Here is a 10582-nt window from a genome sequence, read left to right on the forward strand (position 1 = left end):
CAGATGCACATAAATGGAGAAACCTAATGCATACAAAATAAGGGCAAAAAACAAGACTGGTGGTCCGAGATTTCTTGGCATGGCATCCCTCAGCATAGAAGCGCTCAGGGTACAAGCGTCCTTTGTACCGCCCACTGGAGTTCCTGGCAATATGAAGAGACTAACAGCTATAGCCAAGCACTGCTACAAACTCTGGATTGAGGAGCACTTTACCTCCTCTGACCCTCGGCGTATGTGGCAGGGAATACACACCCTGACTGACTATAAACCAACTAGCTTTGTTCCATCTACCAACAGTGCTTCACTCCCTGATGAGCTGAACAACTTCTACGCTCGTTTCGACCAGATGATATTGATATCTTCAATAAACGATCCTCCACCGACAACAACCCACTTGTACTTTCCAATTCGGACGTCAGTCGCATGCTGAGCAGAGTGAATGCACGGAAGGCAACTGGCCCTGGTGGTGTACCTGGCCGTGTGCTAAGAGCTTGTGCTGTGGAACTTGCGGGTGTCTTTGCTCACATCTTTAATGTTTCGCTTGCCCAGGCAGCTGTACCTTCTATCTTTAAATCAGCCATCCTTGTGCCTGTGCCTAAGCATTCTACTGCTTCAGACTTTAATGAATTTTGACCTGTAGCACTCACCCCAATATTTTCCAAGTGCTTTAAAAGACTAGTTCTTTCTCACTTGAAATCCTGCCTGCCTGCTACGCTGGACCCACACCAGTTTGCTTATCATAGCAACAGATCCACAGAGGACGCTATCTCAACAGCACTGCACTAACCCACCTGGACTGTCAAAACTCATAGGTGAGAATGCTGTTCCTCGATTTTAGTTCTGCATTCAACACAGTGATTCCGCCTATGCTGATATCCAAACTCCACCCTCTGGGTATCAGCACATCACTCTGCCACTGGATTTTAGACTTCCTGTCTAACAGACCCCAATCTGTTAGATTAGGCAACCTTCATTCATCAACCATCACCTTGAACACTGGCGTTTCACAAGGTTGTGTTCTTAGCCCGATTCTGTACTCTCTCTTCACCCATGACTGTGTACCTGCCTATGGTTCAAACACCGTAGTCAAATTCGCAGATGACACCATGGTGATAGGCTTGATTACAGACAATAATGAAACGCCCTACCGGGATGAAGTACAGCATCTGTCCTTGTGGTGCCAAAAGAATAACCTGGTACTAAACACGCTCAAAACAAAGGAGATCATCATGGACCTCAGACGGACTAGGAACCAAGCTCACGCCCCCATTCACATCAACGGAACTGCAGTGGATCAGGTGTCCAGTTTCAAGTTCCTTCGAGGACATCTACCATAAACGCTGCCTGGGCAGGGCAAGAAATATCGTCAAGGACGTCACACACCCAAATCATGGACTTTTCAGCCTTTTACCATCTGGCAGACGTTACAGGAGCCTCTTTTCCCGCACTAACAGGTTTCGTAAAAGTTTTTTTTTCCTGAGGCTGTTATCCGGATGAACACTATTCAGGCACTTTAAATAAATCTTGCACAATCATTTCACTGCACCTTCTGTAAAGCTGTATTTCATTCATCCTTCAGTACATAATTCATCACCTACACAATGTTACTTTGCTTACATATTTTATATTTCAATATGTATATATGGTTACTTTAACTTCCATAATCACAATGTCATATCACTACTGCACTTTATGTAAATTATGTAAATAATGTTATATATTGCACTTCTGGTTAGATGCTAACTACATTCCATTGGCCCTGTACTTGTACTCTGCACAATGACAATAAAGTTGAATCTAATCTCATCTAATTTATTTTAATCAGGGAACATAACTTTGGACCACTCGGGAGCAGTCCAGTCCTTTTTCCTGACGCTGTCTCTTGTTCAAGAGTGGCTTGGCATAAGGAACATGACAGCTGACACCCATGTCTTGCATACATTCAAATTTTATGACCAGCACCTGTATGTGCTTGTATAATTTTAATTTCTTAACATTGAGGTTGCCCAGAAGCTCAATGTTGTATTGCAACTCTTCGCTTCCACATTAAATTACCTGACGCTGGATTATAACTTACTTCTGAACGTCATTGTTCCATTATCTTGGGCATGATTTTAATGTGTGAGCAATCTTTTTGTGCTGACTATATGCAGGTGTATTGTTTAACACTAGAACTACCAAACCGCTGCCATTTGGCAATTATACCTTTAAATCCCAAAGAACTGCCATTTGGCAGGTGTGAACAGCTCTTCTCACCTCCAGTGTTATGTAAATGAGGCCTTTACATTTGAAAGGAGACACTCTACTGCACTCCACACTCTTCTCTGCAGCAAGTTGGTGAACCCCCACCCACAAAAAAAGTCAACATTACCAGACATTTAGATTCAAGGTAGTTTTATTGGTATATGAACAGGAAAGAAACATTTTGCTTGGTTTCCCTGTACAATGAAATAGTAATAAAGGAAGTAATGAAAGATTAAATAAGCATGCAACAATATGTTAACAAAAGTATTCATGAATAGAAATGTAAACTTTACAGAAATATAAACTATGTGCTTCATGCCACACTGTGCCATCTTTTGCCGTCTCTGTCAGCCACCCGTGTGTCTCCATGCGACCTCTCTTTCCTGGAGGTGGTGAAGTCTCCTCATCTACAGGACCATATGTTTGAGAATTGATTAGTGAAAGGTTCAAATAATGTGAAATTGACACAAACATGGTATTTGAATTATAATTCCAAAACATCTGAAGTATGCCTCCTTTGTGCTAATGTAGGATTGTTTTCACAGTGCAAAAAGTGGCATATTGATTAGTCAAAATAGCTCTGATATTTTGTAACCTTATTTTAAGTAGTTTTTGTCTTTTGAAAAACTGCCAATAGGTAAAGATATTTTTTAATAAATTTATACAAAAAAACAACCCTCAGCTAGTTGTAAAAAAAGACATTTTTACTTAAACTTTTTAAAACCCAAAGTAAAAGAATCGTATCAGGACATTTTGTCTTGTTTTAAGTCAAAATACAAGTCAAAATTACTCAAATTAAAATAGAATAATATTCTTGAGCAATTTTAACTTCAAGATTGTACTTTTTGCAGTGTGTCTCTTCCAAAATCACAACAGCTATAACCAGCAAACAAACATAGAAAATTTAGGAAATCTTACCAGAAGAGATTTCAGAGTCACCGCTCTGATGGAAACGCCCATGCCCACGTTGTGCTCGGCCCGCCCGAAATAACCTCCTATGCAGAAGGGGTGCGACATGCCTGGGATCCTCTCTGACGTTGACGAGGGTCCAAGATTTCTTAACATGACATTCCTTAGCATAGAAGCGCTTGTACAAGTGTCCTTGTACCGCCCACTGGAGTTCCTGGCAATACGAAGAGGACGGAGATAAAAGGGAGATGACGAGGCACCAATAAGGGAATGTTTGGGTTGATGGAACGAGACATGATCTAATAATGGTGTACGTGACTGGGGTCCTATATATGGCTTGGATTTGTTCAATAAATTCAAGAGATAAGAGAGAATCTTTGACTGTCTGTCTTATTCCTCTCTTCTCCTCAAAGAATTCTTTGAGCGTCGATCTTTCTTCCTGGTGATACTTAATCATTAATTTTAAGTTTGCCATAATAATTAACATTCCCTAATCAGAAGCCCTGGATGAACAGAGAGGTTCGCACTCTGCTCAAAGCCAGAGATGCTGCCTTCAGATCAGGATGCAGGGAAGCATACAGCTTGGTCAGAGCTAACCTGAGGAGAGGAATAGCTATAGCCAAGCACTGCTACAAACGCCGGTCCTGATTCACAAAAAAAACAAAAGCAGATGCACATAAATGGAAAAACCTAATGCGTACAAAAGAAGGGCAAAAAACAAGACTGGTGGTCTGAGATTTCTTACCATGGCATCCCTCAGCATAGAAGCGCTCAGGGTACGAGCGTCCTTTGTACCGCCCACTGGAGTTCCTGGCAATATGAAGAGACTAATAGCTATAGCCAAGCACTGCTACAAACTCTGGATTGAGGAGCACTTTACCTCCTCTGACCCTTGGCGTATGTGGCAGGGAATACACACCCTGACTGACACTGACACACCCATCTCAGTTACCTCCATCGTGTATATTTGTAATATTGTACTATAGTGAGAAAGGTTTATTCTATTTTATTTCACTCAGCATGTAGCCAGATAGGCTATTTACTTTGGTGCAGTTTATTATATAAAGTTTATGCACTTTATTAACAAGTTTTCCAGTGTCTGCAGTCATCTTTCTCTAAAACTCACACAAAGACATTATTTGAACTATAATTCCAAAACACCTCAAGTCTGCCTCCTTTGTACTAATTTTGGATTGTTTTCTCACTGATGATTTGTCAAAATAGCTAAAGTTCAGATTTTAAGTAAATTTGCCTTTTGAAAAACTGCCTCCTTTGTACTAATGTAGGATTGTTTTCACAGTGCAAAAAGTGGCATATTGATTAGTCAAAATAGCTCTGATATGTTGTAACCTTATTTTAAGTAGTTTTTGTCTTTTGAAAAACTGCCAATAGGTAAAGATATTTTTACATAAATTTATACAAAAAACAACCCTCAGCTACTTGTAAAAAGGACATTTTTACTTAAACATTTAAAAACCCAAGTAAAAGAATATTATCAGGACATTTTTTCTTGTTTTAAGTCAAAATATCTCACCCCATTGGCAAAGTGTTTTTCTTGACAAGTAAATATGACTCAAATTAAACTTAAATACTATTTTTGAGCAATTTTTACTTAACTGAATTTTTTATTTATATTTCTCAAGGTTTTTGTAGGTTTCACATCAAATAATACTGCATTAGATCAACAAATATAAACTAAAAAGCTTAAATAATTCTTTATTGTGTGTATTCTAAATAAACAAGTATTATTTCATTATATTTTTGAAAGATTATAATAATAATTATCAGCAGCTGAGAAAACTGCCAAAGTACCAAAATATTTTTTATTTGTTGAGACTGTTGCCCTAAACTAAACTCCTGAAAGTCTGTGCCTGCTGTGACTCTCAGAGCTTTGTCAGTCAACACAGTTCACACTATCACCCATCCCCCCGTTTTAGCACCTAGTAGTGGCTTAATGTACATAACAAAATGTGGCCTAATGGGTTGCAAATTACCCCAGCACTGCCATTTGGCAGCCTCTGGTAGAAAAAGGGGGTATATGAAAATCCTGATAGTTCTAGTGTTGACATTCTGACTGGTGTTCGCTCAGAAGCTTTTAAATTTTTCGCTTCCACCTTAAGTAATGCAGCAGTAACATTAGCTAACTTGAAAATTTGAAAGTAAGGCGTTCGGACAAGAGTTTCAGAAGGGCAGGCTGGCTCACTGTGGTTACGTGTTTGTCGGTTTACTGGCATTATAAATATATCAAAGATAGTTGGAAACTTTGTGAAAGGACGTTTGTGTTGCCTTATCAAAGTAGCCAACACTTTAAAAATGTTAATGTCTATGGATGTTGGGCATGTTAAAAGTATTAAAAACATTACAAAACACTTCAACGAATGATAAATATATACGCCATCCCAATCCCAATATATTTGCCTGTAATGGAATATATTGGAATCGGGACGTTCCGGGAGCCACCTGGTGGATTGATGCAAAAGTGCGGGTAAAAGGCCCAAACTTTGAGGATTTTTAGCTCTCACCACGTGTGCCCAGGACCCGACCCCGGGCTCTGCAAAGTAAATCGTCTAGGGGGCGCCGCGCGCTAGGCCGATAAGGTCCACCAAGCGGCGTATCATATATGTGGATTGGGATGGTGTGGTACTACGAAGAGGTAAGCAACTGCTATTTTGTCCACTAAATGGCTTTTCGGAACTAAGACCCCACCACCACCTGTTAGGTCTAAATGGAATTGTGGACCCATTTGTGGCCACATACTTATATATGTTAAGATAGGATAAATCTCCTTCAAAATTATATTGAACAAAAAAATCTGAATTAAAAAAGGGCTTTTTTCAGCAGTAAATTCAGTGGTGGTTGAAGTGAGGGGTATATATATCTATGTTTGTGTGCGCTTTTAAACGTATTTATGTTTATATAAATATTATGTTTGTATAATGTTTATACAAAATCTCATAAACATTGTTCAGAACATTAAACACTGGAATTGTTTCCGTTATTTGGTAAGTTAAGGCTTTATGTTGTTTCAGCAATAACGCCATACACCAGTTGGTGGCAGTAAAGCATCATGATTCACGAAATACACAAACTTAACGTGTTAACACGTTCATAACGCGTCAATACCTTAACGTGTTAACACGAAATTATACGCTACGTGTCAACACGGAGAATCCAACACGTTTAGAGCATAATTTAAAACAAATGAAAAAAAAACAGAGGAATTCAAGTTTATAAAGTGTATTGGACTAAAAACAATAAGCTTGTAGCCTACTTAGTGTATACTCAAATACCTACATGCAAAATTGAGCCATGCTTTGGTACTGCGTTCTTATAATGTTTTTTGTGAATTGACTACACTCGGCTCAGAGTCACAGTCAGAAAACAGCGTTGGCCCACAGCAGGCTCAGTGTCACTTTTCTGAGTGTTCTTCGTCAGTAGTCATGGGGGTCCAGGTGTAAGGAATGTCGTTGGTCTCTAAGCGTATTGGATTTGACCATGTTTTTTATGAGATTTTGTATTAACATTATACATATATAAATACGTTTAAAAGCACACACACACACACACACACACACATATATATATATATATATATATATATATATATATATATATATATATATATATATATATATATATATATACCCCTCACTTCAACCACCACTGAACTGCTGAAAAAGCCCTTTTTTAATTCAGAATTTTTTGTTCAATTTCATTTTGAAGGAGATTTATCCTCTCTTAATTTATATATAGAAGTAGATACACATAATTAAATAAAACATGAGTAACTTAATGTATCGTTAAACATACAATACGTTTACAGAAAGAGGAGGATCTGGAAAGTTAATTTCACCATGGGTTTGTATTGACACTGTATTGTTTAGCAGTATGCTATTAAAAGAATGCACATAATTTATCAATGTCAAATCTCAGTATGTGTCACACACATAGTGTGAGAGAATAGTGATGTTTGTTTGATATACAATTATGAAAAGCTTTAGAGCATGTTATGAATGAAGTTATATAATAATATGCATGTTTACAAATTTTAAGGTACTAAACACCAGAGGTTTTTTATTGTGAAAAATTAACTTCCAGTTGCTATGGGGATCAGCTTACTAATATTGCTGTCTTCACACTGCTCACGTAGGGCTCAACGTAGCCATAGGTCAGTGCTTCGCTCACTATGTTATGAATAATTCAGATGAAACGTAGGGACTACGTTCACAAAGGATTTATGTTTCGTGTCAGCTACAGTGTGTGATGTAAATCCAATCATGAATATGTAAGTAGGCCCGTATGGATTAGTTAAATGCTGTTTTAACTACAGTAACTGAAAAATATCACTGGTGAACGAGACAAAATACATATTCAATTATAACTGATATCACAACAAAAATATAGAATTAGAAACAGTACATAAAAACCCAAACAAAGTGTAGTGTAGCGAAACTGGTGGACTCTCTCTTTGTCTGTGTGTAGATGGATATAATCTCGGTGTGGGGACTAAAACTTGTTTACAGACTCACATTTTTAGTTATACAAATACACGCATTTTTGTGTGTGTACGATTGTTTACATGTGTAAGGAAGAGACGTTATAAAAAATAACTAAATACTCTATAAAGGACTTAAATCCAGGATAATAAGTCTGAATTAATGAAGACACGGCCCCTGTGCATAACTCGTGCGGGAGTTTAAATATCATTTGATTAGAATACAACACTTTTCATGTGTTTAATGAATATATTTTTTGTTAAATATTGGTTTTAATCATAACATAAATGTGTCGCTTTGTCAGTTAGCAAAGTTACATCAGCCAGTAATGTTAAGCTACAGCCCGGTCTCACACCTACTCGTGATATAGTAATCTGCAATTCGTGACATATCGCATATTTTCAGCATGAATTGCAGTCTCCTATATATGTGACTATATCACAAGTAGGTGTGAGACCAGGTTGTAAGCTATCACTACCTCGGGATGTAAAGGTCTTCCATGTGTCTTAGCAAATTACAAATAATTAAAATAAATGTTTTACAGTTACTGAAAGACATCTACGAAGAAATGTACTGCTTAAATATAATATATAACACTTGTGTCAAATATATTGCAATTGGGATGGTTAAAGTAAAGACTTATACATTTTGGGAAAACATTTTATATAGTTAAAAAAAATACATGTTTCCATACAGCCCAAGTCCCTCTGATCCTTTTTCTGTAATTAGAAGTGTAAAATTCTACTGTCAAAAACCCATATATGTTTTTGACTGGAATATATTGGAAGTTGGATTATCAGATCTTGGCTTAGGAGTGAAATATCTTCAAAGTAAGACCAGTTTCGTCTAAGTCTGAGTGTCATCAACTCAGGGTGTGAGTTTGGAGATGATTGGAGGACATAAATTTTTTCACTTAAAAACAACTCATAGGGGGACCCCTTTTAGTTTTTTTGAGTGAAAATATTTATTCTCTCCAATCTTCTCCAAACTCACACGCTGAGTAAGATAGACCCAGACAAAGATAGACCCGTTTGTAAAAACCTCTTATGTTGTTCTGAAGCTGAGATCTGATAATCCTACTTCCAATATATTCAAGTCAAAAAAAAATATATGGATTTTGGACAGTAGAATTTTACAACTCCAAAGACAGATATGAGATCAGGGAGTCATGGGATATATGGCTAAATGTATTTTTAGACATTACAATTATGTTTTCCTAAAACGTGCTCTGATGACAATATGTAGTGATGGGACACCATCCCACTTTGAACATATTTGACACAATATATATGGTAATTGAACAAGCATCCCACTTACAATATATTTGAAGCCATAAGGATGTATGGTAATTGGACAACCATCTCATTTCCAATATATTTGACACCATCAGGATATAGGGGAATTGGACAACTATCCCACTTACAATATATTTGACACCATCAGAATATATTGCAATTGGACAACCATCCCACTTCCAATATATTAGACACCATCAGGATAACCATCCCACTTCCAATATATTTGACACCATCAGAATATATTGCAATTGGACAACCATCCCACTTCCAATATATTAGACACCATCAGGACAACCATCCCACTTCCAATATATTTGACACCATCAGAATATATTGCAATTGGACAACCATCCCTCTTCCAATATATTTGACACCATCAGGATGTATGGGAATTGGACAACCATCCCACTTCCAATATATTTGACACCATCAGAATATATTGCAATTGGACAACCATCCCACTTCCAATATATTAGACACCATCAGGACAACCATCCCACTTCCAATATATTTGACACCATCAGAATATATTGCAATTGGACAACCATCCCTCTTCCAATATATTTGACACCATCAGAATATATTGCAATTGGACAACCATCCCACTTCCAATATATTAGACACCATCAGGACAACCATCCCACTTCCAATATATTTGACACCATCAGAATATATTGCCATTGGACAACCATCCCTCTTCCAATGTATTTGACACCATCAGAATATATTACAATTGGACAACCATCCCACTTCCAATATATTTGACACCATCAGAATATATTGCAATTGGACAACCATCCCACTTCCAATATATTTGACAGCAATTGGACAACCATCCCACTTCCAATATATTCGGAGGCCGGAAATACCCCATCCCAAACCCAATATAATATACATGTGTTGGGACATTCCATGTGCCACCTGGTGGACTGATGAAAAATTGCGGATAAAAGGCCCAAACTTTGATTATTCATATCTCTTTCCACGTGAGGAGTAGAGACTCAGCGAGGGCGCGGAACTTCGTGGCGTGTTCCCCTGAGCGCACTGGACCCGCTCTCGGGCTCGGCAAAAATCATTTAACGGGCGCCGCGCGCTAGCGCTCTGGTCCCGTCCGATGGCAATATACCATATGTGGATTGGGATGTTGAGTGGCTTTCTTAAGTTAAGGCTTTATGTTGTTTCAGCAATAACGCCATACACCAGTTGGTGGCAGTAAAGCATCATGATTCACGAAATACACAAACTTAACGTGTTAACGCGAAATTATACCCTACGTGTCAACACGGAGAATCCAACACGTTTAGAGCATAATTTAAAACAAATGAAAAAAAAAAAAAAACCAGAGGAATTCAAGTTTATAAAGTGTATTGGACTAAAAACAATAAGCTTGTAGCCTACTTAGTGTATACTCAAATACCTACATGCAACATTGAGCCATGCTTTGGTACTGCGTTCTTATAATGTTTTTTGTGAATTGACTACACTCGGCTCAGAGTCACAGTCAGAAAACAGCGTTGTCCCACAGCAGGCTCAGTGTCACTTTTCTGAGTGTTCTTCGTCAGTAGTCATGGGGTAGTACTTCGCTGTCTAGCTTATATAATCCCTCTATTTTTTTGTAACCCTTATTTTGACCCA

This window comes from Hoplias malabaricus, chromosome 16 (genome assembly GCF_029633855.1).
Source record: "Hoplias malabaricus isolate fHopMal1 chromosome 16, fHopMal1.hap1, whole genome shotgun sequence".
Taxonomy (NCBI): domain Eukaryota; kingdom Metazoa; phylum Chordata; class Actinopteri; order Characiformes; family Erythrinidae; genus Hoplias; species Hoplias malabaricus.